General features: G+C 40.3%; 1 protein-coding gene and 1 long non-coding RNA gene across 8 annotated transcripts in view; one reads left to right on the top strand and one right to left on the bottom strand.

Moving 5' to 3' along the window:
• PDE10A (phosphodiesterase 10A) overlaps positions 1-15330 on the bottom strand; it is a 590722-nt gene that overhangs the window by 241688 nt on the left and 333704 nt on the right. The gene's annotated exons all lie outside the window — the stretch shown is intronic.
• The window catches only part of LOC144314961 (uncharacterized), a 54824-nt gene that overhangs the window by 22416 nt on the left and 17078 nt on the right, over positions 1-15330 (top strand). For all 5 annotated transcript variants that reach the window (XR_013380800.1, XR_013380799.1, XR_013380792.1 and 2 more), the window contains one exon: positions 4823-4960. This is a non-coding gene — a long non-coding RNA (uncharacterized LOC144314961). The remainder of the gene's footprint in view (positions 1-4822; positions 4961-15330) is intronic.

Raw genomic sequence — 15330 nt, forward strand, 5'->3', positions numbered from 1 at the left:
TGTGTGTCCTAATGTGTCCTTCGATTTACAACATAGCAAGTATTTCTTGCTGGGCTCACTGTTACGAAATCAGAGCTCCCTTTCTCCTTTCTCTTCCCCTCCAGCAAGATCCTGCCAGCCTCCCTGCTCCTAACTTCCTCACTCTTTCTCTCTGGATCCCACTAATTTACATCCATATGCTTCCTCATAAAATCTTTCACTCACACAACACATATCCATGTGATCCTGAGACCACTGAGTCAAGGACAAGAAGAGTGCGTGCTCATCAGGTTATCCACAGGGCCTACTGAGCTGCCTCCACCCACTCTGGCAGGATTGTATCAAGCAGTATCACACATGGTTAGTTAAAAAATTGCTCCGAATCTATTCCCTCCACTCTTGCCTCACAAATAAGGAATTAATTCTTTAAACACACCTGATGCAGAAAGCAGTAGTAGCCAAATTGAGTGTTCAAAGATTTATGTTAAGTATGATTTCAATATTTTTTCCTCTAGCTACTCAAATACAGTAACATTAACATTTTGTTTTGCAAACAGTTTTGTATTACACATAATTTGCTAACATTTCCCGAGTGCCTGCTATGTACTATGCAATGTTTTATGTCACTTAGTGGCACTGTAATATGTATGCTTACAACTGTTCTAGGAGGTGGAGAGGAGGAAGGCAGTGCACTAAAATTGGTACACTCCAACACTTTAAGATCCCATTGCCCTCTCCTTCAAATTCATTCCACAAGAGTAATTACTTTTAAGATTTCTTCGTCTTTAGATGCCCCACTCCCTGACATTTTTACACTAAGAACTTGCTAACAGACAACTTCTTAGCCCTTCAAAGAATTCACATCAATTAGTCAGGCCAGCTGTTCTCTGATGTTTTAATTTGCCCTTCCATGCATAGGTAACCAGTACAGTCTCTCACGCCTGCCTAATTTATTAATAATACCTTATGATTATAGTCTCTTCTCAACATCTCTATAAATAGAGTCCTATGCTGAAGAGCCTTACCTGCTACTACAGTATTGAAACCCACCTTGTCCCGGGTGCAAGAATTACTGTTATATGGTAGATGTCCGAAAATGAAGAAGAAATCAGTATTTTTAAAGCAGACACTATGAGCAGGATACAATGAGCAGAGCAGGCTAACAAGAGCAGTCTGTACTTTCCATGCTGTCTTTTTTCTCTGTACTACTTACTGGGCCCCAGCAGTCTCCATAGGCTTTTCCAGAGTCAGGAAAGTCAATCAAGAAAGGAACTGTAGCTAAGGTGCCAGGTGGTAGTGACACAGACAGTATACCAGCCCTGGACCCCCCTTGCCTCCCCACCCCCTCCCCACCGACCACTCCAACCCGGATCACACTCATCTCAAGCCAACAGTCAAGAGATTCAGCTGTCAGCTTTGTGAGATGCCCTAGGGTAATAATAACCCCGCTGACTTCTGGGGCTTAATTAATAAATGCACCACTGGAATGTCCCAAACATGCAGTCTGGTCACTGTGGAAAGTGACTGGGAACAATATTTTGGAGGAGGGGAAGATTTACCAGGAAGTGAAGTTCCAAGGCCTAGCACTTGCACAGGCCCTTTCTAAGATCCCAGGAAAGACCAGACTGAGGAGTTTTTGTGATATTTACAAAAGTGAGACACTTTTGCATTCTTTTACATAAAGAAGACATCCATGATACAAAGTTCAACCCCACAAAAATCCAGTGCTCCTAAATTATACTTTATACAATGGAAGGCTCTAATTGAAAGACAGACAGCTAAAGTCTAAGCTAATTTGTATTATATATATATATTTTAAGATTTTATTTTTGTATTTATTCATGAGAGACACAGAGGCAGAGACATAGGCAGAAGGAGAAGCAAGCTCCCTGCCGGGAGCCTGATGCGGAACTCCATCCCAGGACCCCAGGACCACGATCTGAGCCAAAGGGAGACGCTCAACCACTGAGCCACCCAAGTGCCCCATATTGTATTTATTTATGTGATATCAGAGGCTGTTTTTCCTCTAATATGAAAACAAAATTAACTTTCAGAAGAAGGGAGATAAGTAAAAAAAAAAAAACAAATTTCATGTTAAAAAGTACAAATAATGGTGTAATATGATCTGCCTCTTTTTCAGATATATTGAAACATCTCTGGTAACACATGGGCATCTTTTTGTTAAATGTATTGTCTGATGCATCTGCATGAGTAAGTCTGGGATGGCGATCAAAGCTCTCCCACAAGATCCTGCTGTGCAGCTATGTTGAAAAATACATGTACCAAAAGATTTATAGGCTTACATCCCATGGCAACTCCTTAAAAACTCACTGATACTTATTATAACTTAGTAAGAGACATAAAGGCAAAGGCAACTGTAAGCCGCATTGTTACCAGGGAACAATTAGAATCAGAGAAGTAACTTTTAGTCACTTTTTTAGCAAAAATGACACTTCTAACACTCTGTGTTGTAGCTGAAAGGATTCTAGTGAAAACAGTAAATACCCATAAGTCAGAAGGCTCTTGAGTAAGAAAGGGAAGTCCTCCTGCAAGCAGCTCAGTTCTTAGATATAGGGTTCCCTCCTAAGGCATTAGGATTCTAAGTTGCTCCCACATTGTTCAAATGAAGGGCGATTTGCAGAGGGTCAGGGAAGGACAGTGCACCTGTGGGGATGAGGGGTGCTCCTCCAAGGAACGACTGGTGGCAGCCTTTGGCTCACTGACAACTGGAAACTAGAAATGTAGAGAAAGCAGCAAGTCCCTTGTTGTTTGAGAAGTAGCTTTTACCTAAATGTTTATCCGCTGGGAAATGAATACATAAAAAGTTGTATAAGCAAACAATGGAAAACTATCCCCCAATTAGAGGAAGCAGGCAGTAAAACCACACCAATTACCATCCACGCTGTATTTCTCCTTGTTTGAGGCAATTCTTACAGACCTAGCTCTTTCTGGGATACATGGGAAGTACAGTAGTCGAGACATGCACACAAAGAAAATAGTATTTAAGCTTAGCAAAGAAGAATATAGGACAAACAGGGAGGCTTTGCTCTACTACGGAATTTAAAAATTAGATTCCTTCCTAGTACCCAATTCTTCTCTTTTGTAGGCTTTAATCACAATTTTTAATAGTTAATGTATCAAGTAACTATTCATGTAATTGTCTTCTTCCTCACTCTATAGTAAATTTCAGTGAGGGTAGTGGCCATTATAAAGATAATACAGTACCTGATAAATACTAGGCACTGAAGAAATGTTTTCTTTCTTTTTTTAAAGATTTTATTTATTTATGAGAGAAAGAGAGAGAGGCAGAGAGAGAAGCAGGCTCCATGCAGGGAGCCCGATATGGGACTCGATCCCCAGTCTCCAGGATCACACCCTGGACCAAAGGCAGGCGCTAAACCTCTCAGCCACCCAGGGATCCCGTGAAGAAATATTTTCAATAAGTAAATCATTACCTGTAGCTTCAAGTGCTGCTTACATACTTGATAGCAGTTCAGCCCTTTCTCCTAAGTATCAGCCCCTTCTGACCCACTGACTAGCTGATGTGCTCACCTGAATATCCGTTACCCAGCTACCTCTGAAGCTGAGTTACAAAACTGCACTTACCCTCTAAAAAAGTTGTTTCCATGCTGCCAAAAGCATGCAAAGATAGATACGGAGAAAGTCCTTTGTAGCATTACTTTTAAGTGCAAACATAAAGAAATAAATGGATCCTTGGTGGCTCAGCAGTTTAGCTCCTGCCTTTGACCCAGGGTGCGATCCTGGAGTCCCAGGATCGAGTCCCACGTCGGGCTCCTGGCATGGAGCCTGCTTCTCCCTCTGCCTGTGTCTCTGCCTCTCTCTGTGTCTATCATGAATAAATAAATAAATAAATAAATCTTTAAAAGAAAGAAATGGAAACTTCCTGACAGGATGGGATACCACTTACCTTTTACACTAATAAATAAAGTAGATCCATCTCTGTGCACTTGAGTACAAGCAGGAAAGCTGCTTGTCCTAGGTTATTGAATGACAAAAGAACATAGCAAAAGGTACTACTTCTGTTCGAGATGATCATTACACACATATGTGGTTGAAAACATGCAGCGACAAAAACTACAAGGGTCACTTGGTGGAGTGGAGTTTCTCCTTTTACTCTGTACACTGTTCACATCATCGAATAGTCTCTACAACAGTTAAAAAGCATTCAGAAAACAACCCTTGTCTGCATTCCTCATCTAGAGGCCAAACTTTTCGCTCAAGGTCACCAAATCCAAAACTAGGTAGCTCTCCTGGGCTTCTCCATTCCCTCACTTCTGAAATTAAAAACAAAACAAAACAAAACAAAAACAAAAAACACATCTTTATCCATTTTAATCCCTTAGCATTGCTTCTGTCTCTTCTCTCCAGCCCAGCCCCTCTGCCTTAACATAAGCCTTCGTCATCTCTCTCTAGGTCAGTCCACTAACCGACTTCCCTTCCTTCATCTGCACCCCCTCCACTCCATCTCTGACATTGCCTCCACGCTTCCAGAACCCACACTCCAGGGAGGAGGCATGCAGGCAGGCCACAGCACAGATTTACCCCTTCCCCTGGTTCCTTACAGCCTGTGCAGTGGTGTCCACTCAACAGGACACCTGCCTAAACATCATCTCCCACCATTTCTCCCATCGTGCTCCATGTTTTTCTAATAATAAACCTCTTGCAGTTCCCTAAATCTGCCATAGTTTTGTTCATGCTGTTTCCCTTTGCCTGGTATGTACTTCCCTTTTTCCTACCTCTGGCGAGAGTAAAATGGCTTTCACTTAAGAAGTCAAGCCAAGCATCACCTCCTCCATCACTCTCTGCTCCTTTTCCCTCACAGGGCATACTCCTTCCTTTGTGCTCTCACTGAATCTTCCACGGAGTCAGTAAAATCAAGTGGGAACTACCATGTATTGTCCACTGCTGAGTGCCAGGAACTTTAAATGCTTCGTGCATTCCATGCTAATGCTATTTTGAGGTAGGTAGGCTTCTGTACTTTATAGCTTATACGATGTTGAAACTTCTCCCATTTTAGGAATGACAAGATAGAAGTCAGAAGATTACATGGGAGGGCAAGGGAGTGAGAACTTGTCCAAAACCTTGCAGTAGAAGAGAGAGATTTTGATTCCAAATATTTCCAGCACTCACTATGCTGCATCACTTTTATTAACATTGATTTCATTGTACTTACTTGCTTCAATTTCTCCTTTTCTCTGTGAAATCCTAATCTGTAGACAGGAACTATTTCTGATTCCTGCTTTGATCCTAATACGGAGTTGAGCACACATCCAGAGCTCACAGATATTTGCTATGCTGTGCAGCCAAGTGAGTCAGGGAGAGCACAGCCATTAGGGGCACAAGATTTGGAGTCACACAGCATGACCTTGAACAAACTATTACATCTCCACGCCTCAGCTTCCCTAAAAGGGCAGTAGTGACATAAAGAATTTTGCACAGGGCTACAGAAAAGATTTAATGAGATGACACAAATAAAGCACCTTCCACACAGCCTGGAACTCGGTAAATTCTCAAAATTGCTGTCAATAGTTAACAGTATCAGTGAAAAAAAAGAAACTCATTATAGGGGCAGGCATCAGCCAATTAGGGTGAAGTTTTGCTGAAGAAAGAAACTATCTCAGAATCTTAGTTGCTTAAAACACCAAGGATGTATTTGCACTCACTGTACTTGCCCACAGAAGCTCTGGTGATTCACCTCTACTTTGCTCTCACTCAAGAACTCAACATAAAACCTCCTCTGAAACATCACTCTAGGGGCACCTGAGTGGCTCAGTGGTTGAGCATCTGCCTTTGGCTCAGGGCATGATCCTGGGGTCCTGGGATCAAGTCCCTGCATGGAGCCTGCTTCTCCTTCTGCCTGTGTCTCTGCCTGTCTCCCTCTCTGTGTTTCTCATGAATAAATAAATAAAATCTTTAAAACAACAACAAAAATATCAGCCTACCCCAGCAGGGGAAGGGATGACAGGGTACTGTGCACTAGGTCATAAAGACTTCCAGGGTTAAGTGGCACACCTCACCTCCCCCCCACACCTTATTGGTCACAGCAAGTCATGTGATCATAAGTTCAAAGAGGGCAGGGACATGCACTCTTACTCATACCTAGAAGAGCCCAAAATATCAAATCACCATTGACCACAGTGGGGATGGAAGAGCACTTCTTGGAGGAGTAGGTGCATGAGGTACAGCAAGTGGAAGAAAAGCCGAGGGCAGGCAAAGGGAAAGGAACGGTCAGAGGTGGGCAGAGATGGCACAGATGTCAGGTCTGGGAGGAGCACCCACGCTGTGGCATGATGCAGCTGGGACGCTCGGGATGTGGAGCCTGCAGGAGCTGGGGCCAAGGAAGACCACCGGAACCCGAATGCTGGGGACATTTATGCTGTGATCATGGTTCTCTGGGTGCAGGGGACCCAGCAGATCGGCATGATACTCAGAATTTAATATGATCGACGCAGGGCTCTTTCTATTTCAATGGGAAGTATATTTGTTCTGTTGTTACCCTATCACAAATATACTCATATATCTGTTTTCTTGCTTCACAACTTGGAAATAGCAAAATAATTTTTTTCAAAATATTTTCCCCCTGGATGGAGAAAAAAGCTAACTTCTGGAAGTTCACTGACAATAGGACACCCGTCAGCACAAAGAGCAGTTTCTCCTCATGGGAAGAGGCTGTAGGACACACCCCAGTCCTTGACTGTGGACAAGAAAGCTTTCATGTAATTAATTACTCGAATACCAATTCAAAGAACATGTCCCAAAAACTGAGGCCAGGCAGATGCAGTGCGGAGAGAGTTTTATGTACATGACATTTATCTCCACACGACTTCCAGAGTCTCTGGTGTCAGCTGAATTTACAAAGCACAGATGGGGGTCACCCGAACATTACCTCTGTGAGCGTTAGGAGATCATGCCAAAATGCCTGTCATGTCAGAGATTTGCTCTATTATTCTGTGGAGTGATTTTAATTCAAGTATTGCTTTTCTGCCATAAGTGATAACTCACAAGATTTTTAAAAATATTTTATTTATTAGAGAGAGAGAACACTCGAGAGAGCACATATGTGCAAGTGGTGGGCAGGAGGGAAGGGCAAATATAGAGAGAATCTCACGTAGACTCCCCACTGAGCGTGGAGATGGACCCAGGCTTGATCTCACGACCCTGAGAACATGACCTGTGCTGAAATCAAGAGTCAGACGCTCAACTGACTGAGCCACCAGGTGCCCCAACTCACAGGACTTTTACAGTTCCTACTGTGAACACTGCATCTACGCTGTGCACTAACCTCATACACACCTTCCTCTTATTTAATTGCTTTATAAGCAAGTGGCCCTCGAAATGATTTAACCTTTATGTGTGAGAGAGATTGTAAAGCAAAAGAATGATGGCTGCATGAGAAGTCAGAAAAACTTCCCTGGCTTGAGCCCCCATCCTTAAATTCCCATTTGACTTTTTTTTTTTAATACTCTGTTTATTTATTCATGAAAGACCCGGAAAGAGAGGCAGAGACACAGGCGGAGGGAGAAGCAGGCTCCCTGTGGGGAGCCCAAACCTGGGACTCGATCCCGGGACTCCAGGATCATGCCCTGAGCTGAAGGCAGATGCTCAACCACTGAGCCACTCAGGAATCCCCGGGTTGACTTTTAACAAGAGGTGTGATTTACCTTATCTAGGCTTGTCTCTCATACTATGAGTTCTGCCAATCGAACTTCACGCTCTCACCTGGAGCTTTCTAATGGGAGCAGCTGAGAGCCCAAATCAGCACTAAAGTCAATCCTAATACTGTGCCTAACCCCTTGGCTCCGCTTCTACCTCTCTTCTGAAATGGTGTTCTTTCCACAGAATAAAATCTCAATGTTTGTTTCTCAACTCTTTCAACTGCAAAGAGTTATTGGGATAAAAATCCCAATTCATAACTAGTGAAGCAAAAAACAAATGAACCCCCCCCCCAAAAAAAAAAAGGCATGAAGCTGTCACCTGGTGCAATGGTTTCAAACTTTGTGTGAAAAAGAAACACAAGACTGTTATACTAAACCATTGAGATTTTCAGGGTACTTGTTACTGCATCAAAACTGAGCCTATCCTGACTGCCAGGCTCCCTGCACATGACTGACCACAGGCTCACCCCTGCTTAACTGCAACAGCGGACGAAGAAAATTGCCCCCCCTGGTGTCCTGCCAGTCCTGAGGAAGGGCACTGACTGGCATTCCTGGGGTTGAATCCTTGGGCCAGATGATGGGACACTATGAAGTGCCAGCCCCAAATCACAGGCCTTCTAACACAGGTCTGCTACCAGGAGGGGCGTGGGAAAGACAGAGCAGCAATAATTACTCACCCATAGGATTCTTTCTCTCTAAAACTAACTTCAGCTCTGAGTAAATACCCGCTAGTCTATCAGCATCATTAGCACAGCCACGATGGGTTTTCATTTCCTTCACGAAAGCAAAGAGAAGAAAATTCCCCATAAATATTTTTTTAAAGATTTATTTATTCGTGATAGACAGAAAGAGGCAGAGACACAGGAGGAGGGAGAAGCAGGCTCCATGCCAGTAGCCTGACGTGGGACTCGATCCTGGGACTCCAGGATTGTGCCCTGGGCCAAAGGCAGGCGCTAAACCGCTGAACCACCCAGGGATCCCTCCCCATAAATATTAATACAGTTTTCTCTAAGAAAGCCTGCCACAGTGTTTGTATTAAACAAATCACTTCTGTTTGATACAACTCTAAGTGCAGCAAGGATCATGTATAGATCTTTCCCAGCCCATGAAGACTTGCCAAATTCTGTTAGAAAATTATACAGCCCTCACTAATTGCTGCAGACAATTTCAGTTGGTTTCCAACATCAGATACCATCTTTTCCTGCTTCTTTTACACACTCCTATACCTGCTTCTCCCTAGTACTGAACACACACATAGTAAACATGCAAAAGACAATGCAAATTTCACTTAGGGTCTCAAAAATCACCATATACTGAATATTACCATTAGGAACAAATATCTACACAAGATAATTCATGCCAAATTACCCACTATAAATTTAAAAGCAGACCAAATGAGATTTATATTGCTCAAGGAATAATAGAAAGTAGTTTTTGATGTGAAACATTTTTCTATTTCTCTGAACTATGGCAACACTCAGGGAGGATCTTTTCATTCCTGCCCCAACCCAGCACATGTAAACAAACATCAGGTGTACTCTCCTTATCCACATTTGCTTGTGAAACTATCTTCACATTAGGAAATGATGTGAGAAATAAACCTTATGGTTTTGTCCCATACCAAGACGAATGCTAATTAAAGTATACATTAAGAAACTACTAAAATAGCCCTACAAAGCATCTGTTTCAGCAAGAGAGCCACATCTCACTACATTTCTCTCATGAATAACTATAAAAATATCTAAGCATCCACACATCAAAAACTTAATCTGAACATTTTAGCCAGTAGGACATAAAGTCAAACAGAATGACATAAGAACAATCAGCAAAGTCCTTCATTATATTTGAAATCAGAAACAATGTTTAAAGATGAAAATGCATTCAAATCTGATACATAGTATATTGAAAAATTCAAACGAAAAAGGACGTTTTCTCTTAGGAGATAGTTGCTCTTTTATATTTTAGTAATTCTCCTTTATACAGGCATACTTTCAAATGAAAAAAAAAATCTCTCACTTTATTTTCGTTCCTTGTATCATGTGGTGAAATAGAAGGTAACATTAGTTTCCCAACAGAAGCTGACTTTTTAAGGGTAATTTTATATATTCTTTGTGTACATTCAGATTTTTTAAATGTATCACACTCCATAACTCACGTAGTCAATAAACTGAGAACTTAGTTGATTATAGCCAAGAAGTTGCCTATTTGTAGACACTGTGGAAGTCCAAAGAACTGTAAAGTAAAGGTTATAAAATTTATTATTATCAGGGCTGTGAAATTACCTGAGTCAGTATGTAAGCTCCTTAACCAAACAAGAATATAAAAGTTAATTTTATATATTCTTTATATTCTAATATTTTAATTAACATCTATACTTCAGCCCTTATTTCTCTTTTCAACTTCAGGCCCTACATTAACTACTAATACCACTTATCATTTCTATTCATTTATCCAACAAATACTTCAGTTTGAACTGAACTCACCCCTAAGCTGGCCCTTCTCCTGGGACCCCTTTCTCAATGCTCATACCCTGGAGGTTTTCCAGGGTTCCCAGCCATCCTCCTATCACTGCCACATGCAACCACAAACCCCAGTTGTGCTAATTATGCCATACACACATCTCTCAGGTGCATCCACTCTTTTCACCCCTTGTGTCAGTTACTAGGTCCTAAGCATTTGTGGATTATTTCCCCACTCTGCTAACTATTTGGCCTTAAACTATGCCCCTCTAAACCACTGTTCATAAATGCCAATGTAATCCTTAAAATGCTAATTTATTGTTATTCTTCATACTCCTTAAAAACCTTTAGCCAATTCTCATCACTTGAAGAAACCAAAACTGTTAAAGAACAAAGCCCAAAGTTTGGGCTAAACAAATGATCAGTGAAACTAAGAGCTGGTTTGTTGAAGAGATAAACAAAATTGGCAAACCGTTAGCTAACTCACCAGGAAAAAAAAAAAAAGAGTACTCAAAATCAAAAATGAAAAAAATGTTACAACTGATACTAATCCTTCTCAAACTCTTCCAAAATACAGCCAGCATTACCCTGATACCAAAACTAGACAGAATTTCACAAAAAAAGAAAATTATAGGCCAATATCCCTGATGAACATAGATGCAAAAATCCTCAAAAAAAAATTAGCAAACTGAATTCAACAATACATTAAAGGACCGTTAACTATAATCAAGTAAGATTTAGTCTAAGGATGAAAGGATGGTTCAATATCCACAAATCAGTCAATATGATACACAATAACAAAATGAAGGATAAAAATCATATGATCACCTCAAAAAATGTACAAAAAGCATTTGAAAAAAATCAACCTTATGGTTCCATTTATGATAAAAACTCTCAACAAAATGAATATAGAGGTAGAGGGAATATACCTCAACAAAATAATGGCAAATTATGACAAGCCCACAGCTAACATACTCGAGAGTAAAAAGCTGAAAGCTTTCCCTCTAAGATCAGGAACAGACAAGGATGTCTACTCTTACTAGTTTTATCCAACACAGTATTGAAGTCCTAGCCAGAGAGCAGTTAGGCAAGAGAAAGAAACAGAAGACAACCAAATTGGAAGGAAAAAGTGGAGCACCTGGCTGATACAGCCAGTGGAGCACATGATCTTGGGATTATGGGTCTGAGCCCAACATTGGGTATAGAGATCACTTAAAACTAAAATTGGGGCATCTGAGTACTGAAGTAGGTTGGGCATCTAACTCTTGGTTTGGGCACAGGTTGTGATCTTGGGGTCATGAGATTGAGCTCAGTGTGGAGTAAGTTTGGGTTTCTCTTCCTGCTTTCTCTCCCTCTCTCCAACCCTCACCCCCACTCATGCTCTCTCTCCCTCAAATAAACGAATATATTTTTTAAAGATTTTATTTATTTATTCATGATAGAGAGACAGAAAGAGGCAGAGACAGAGGCAGAGACAGAGGCAGGCTCCATGCATGGAGCCTAACGTGGGAATCGATCCCAGGACCCCAGGCTCGTGCCCTGGGCCAAAGGCAGGTGCTAAAACCACCGAGCCACCCAGGGATCCCTAAACGAATATTTTTAAAAATAAAATCTTTGGGTAGTCTGGGTGGCTCAGTGGTTTAGCACCGCCTTCGGCCCAGGGTATGATCCTGGAGACCTGGGATCGAGTCCCACGTCGGGCTCCCTGTATGGAGCCTGTTTCTCCCTCTGCCTGTGCCTCTGCCCCTCTCTCTCTCTCTCTCTCTCTCTCTCTCTCTCTCTCTGTGTGTCTCTCATTAATAAATAAAATCTTTTAAAAAATAATAAAAATAAAAATAAAATAAAATCTTTAAAATAATAAAATAAATAGTTTTTAAAAGGAATAGAAGAAGTAAAATTCACTATTCGCAGATGATATGCTGTTGTACATATAAAATCCTAAAGACTTCATCAAAAAACTGTTAGAACTAATAAATGAATTCAGTCAAGTTGAAGGATGAAAAAAATCAATATACAAAAATCAGCTGTGTTTCTATACACTAATAACAAACTATCAGATTAAGAAAACAATCCTTTACCACTACATCGAAAATCATAAAATACCTAATAAAGTTAACCAAAGAGGCAAAAGACCTGCATATTGAAACTACAAGACATCAGTGAAAGAAACTGAAGAGAACATAAATAAATGGAAAGATATTCTGTGTTCAGAGTTTAGAAAAATTAGTATTGTTAAAATGTCCATACTATCCAAAGCAGTATACAGATTCAATGCAAACTCCATCAGAATTCTAATGGTATTTTTCATAAAAATAGAACAGTCCTGAAATTTGCATGGAACCACAAAAGACCCTGAATAGCCAAAGCAATCTTGAGGACAAAGAAGAAACCTGGAGGCATTATACTCCCTATATTTCATGCTGTATTACAAAGTTGTAGTAATTAAAACGGTATGGTATTGGTGTAAAGACAGAAATGTCAGTGGAACAGATTACAGAGATCCCATAAATAAATCCATGCATACAAAGTGAATTGATTTGTTTCAAAGGAGTCAAGAATATATGACAGGGAAAAGACAGTCTCTTCAATAAAGGGTGCTGGGAAAATTGGACAGCCACATGTATACAAAAGAATGAAACTGGACCACTATCTTAAATTATACACAAAACTTAATTCAAGACAGGTTAAAGATTTGAACATTTAAGATCTGAAACTATAAAACTTCTAGAAAAAAAACATAGGTGGTAAGCCCCATGATGTCAGTCTCAGTGAGGAGTTTTTTTTTTTAAGAGTTTTTTATTTTTTAAAGATTTATTTATTTATTTATGAGAGAGAGAGAGAGAGAGAGAGAGAGAGGCAGAGACAGAGGAGGAGGGAGAAGCAGGCTCTATGCTGGGAGCCTGACGTGGGACTCAATCCCAGGACTCCAGGATCACGTCCTGGGCCAAAGGCAGGCACTAAACCACTGAGCCACCCAGGGATCCCCACAGTGAGGAGTTTTTAAATCAGTCACCAAAAGCAAGGCAACAGAAGCAAAAACGAACAAGTGGGATTGCATAAACTCACAAGCTTCTGCACTGCAAGGAAACCATCAACAAAATGAAAAGGCAACCTATTGAATGGAGAAAATACTTGCAAACCATATATCCTATAAGGGGTTAATATTACAAATATATAAAGAACTCTTATTACTAAACAATAAAACAATCTAATAAACGGGCAGAAGAGGACTGCCTGGGTTACTCAGTCAATTAAGCATCCAACTCTTGATTTTGGCTCAGGTCATGATATTGGGGTACTGGAGATTGAGCCCGACAGCAGGCTCAGTGCTCAGTGTGGAGTCTGCTTGAGATTGTCTCTCTCTGCCTTCTGCCCCTCACCCACCAGCTCATGTGCTCTCCCTCCATCTAAATAAATAAATAAACTGTCTTTTAAACAAACAAACAAATAAATAAATGGGCAGAAGATCTGAATAGACATCTTTCCAAAGAAGATACGGATGGCCAACAGGTACATGATGCCCAACATCACTAATCATCAGAGAAATGCAAATCAAAACCACAATGAGATGTTATCTTGCACTTGTTAGAATAGCTACTATCAAAAAGACAAGAAATAACAACTGTTGGCAATCACGTTGAGAGAAAGAAACCCTTGTGAGAATGTAAACTGGTGCAACCGCTATGGAATACAGTATGGAAATTCCTCCAAAAATTAAAAATAGAACTACCATATGATACAGAAATTCTACTTGTGGGTGTTTGAAAAATATAATATGCACCCCCCTTGTTCATAGCAGCATTATTTACAACAGCCAAGACATGGAAACAATCTAGGTGTCCATTGATGGATGAATGGATAAAGAAATTGTAGTACATATATACAATAGCTTTAAAAAAAATGACATCTTACCATCTGCAGTAACATGGATAAGCCTCGAGAGCATTAGGCCAAGAGAATTCAGTCAGAGAAAGAGAAATACTGTATGATCTCCCTTATATGTAGAATCTTAAAAACAAACAAACTCACAGACACAGAGAACTGACTGGAAGTTGCAAGAGGCAGGGGAGTGAGAAATGAGTGACCTGTTTTTTGTGGGTTTTTTTTTTTTAGCTTAAACAAAATGAATAAAAATTTAAAAATAAGTAAAGTGCATCTCTGGTACATACAAAGATAACTAAGTAACAACTAATATGGCTTCTAAAAGCCTAATCCAAAATCACCTCTTCAGCTTCACCTCCTACCACTCAACTCCCTACTATATAACTCCAAGCACATAGACCTGGATAGGCGATGGGTGCATCTTATGCCTGACCTTGACTCTTGCAGGACAGCTTCCCTTCCAACCTACCTCCGTCCCAACCTGGTTAAGGCCTGCTAATCTAAGCCTCCCTCGAGAGCCTTATTGTGACTAATTTCTGCAGGTTTTCCCCCAACACACCAAGCCTGGACCAGGCATTGTCTGATAGTCTCTCTGGAACAGATACTAGTTTTATTTTGTTCACTATTATATTTCTAGCACTTAGGAGAATCCCTGACACACCGGAGGCATTCAGTAAATATCTGAATTAAATGAACTGGACTGAAGAAAAGATGTTCAAAACCCTGTGCAGATTCAGTGATCAAACAAATTCTCCTGATCAAACAAATAAGGAATGCCACATGAGGAACTGTTCACTGTAAAGGGTAGGGATTGTTCACTGTCAAGAATGGGATAAAATAGAAATCTAAGCAAAGTGTTAAATTCATTGGACAGATTTTGCAAAAACACATATAAAATCAACAGTGCAATTCCATTATTTTAAGAAAAAGCAAATTTGATAAGGTAGCTAATTGTCACAACAATTATGTGAACCCTATCATTTTAAATGTCAGTTTTCTAAAAACATGCTTTATTCAGATACTTTTAACAAATTCTGTTGAATATTTCCAATACCAAAGTGATGAAGATAAGTTTGGATATGTTCCGTTATGTGACAAACAGAAGCAAAAGGCAAAAATTATCAGGCTCTGATGAAAGCAATGAGATATTATCACTTTGTTGGATTTTTTTAAAAAAGAAAAAAATGAAAAGGCATTAGATTTGTGAGTCTGATATTCTTTTATATATGATAGGTATCAAAATACTTAAAGCTTTATCTTAAAACTCCTTTTAGCAAAGCAATATTCAGCTTAGGTTAATTTTATTACGTGCCTGCTCAGTTTATTTTACTAAA

This window comes from Canis aureus, chromosome 1 (assembly GCF_053574225.1).
Source record: "Canis aureus isolate CA01 chromosome 1, VMU_Caureus_v.1.0, whole genome shotgun sequence".
Taxonomy (NCBI): Eukaryota; Metazoa; Chordata; class Mammalia; order Carnivora; family Canidae; genus Canis; species Canis aureus.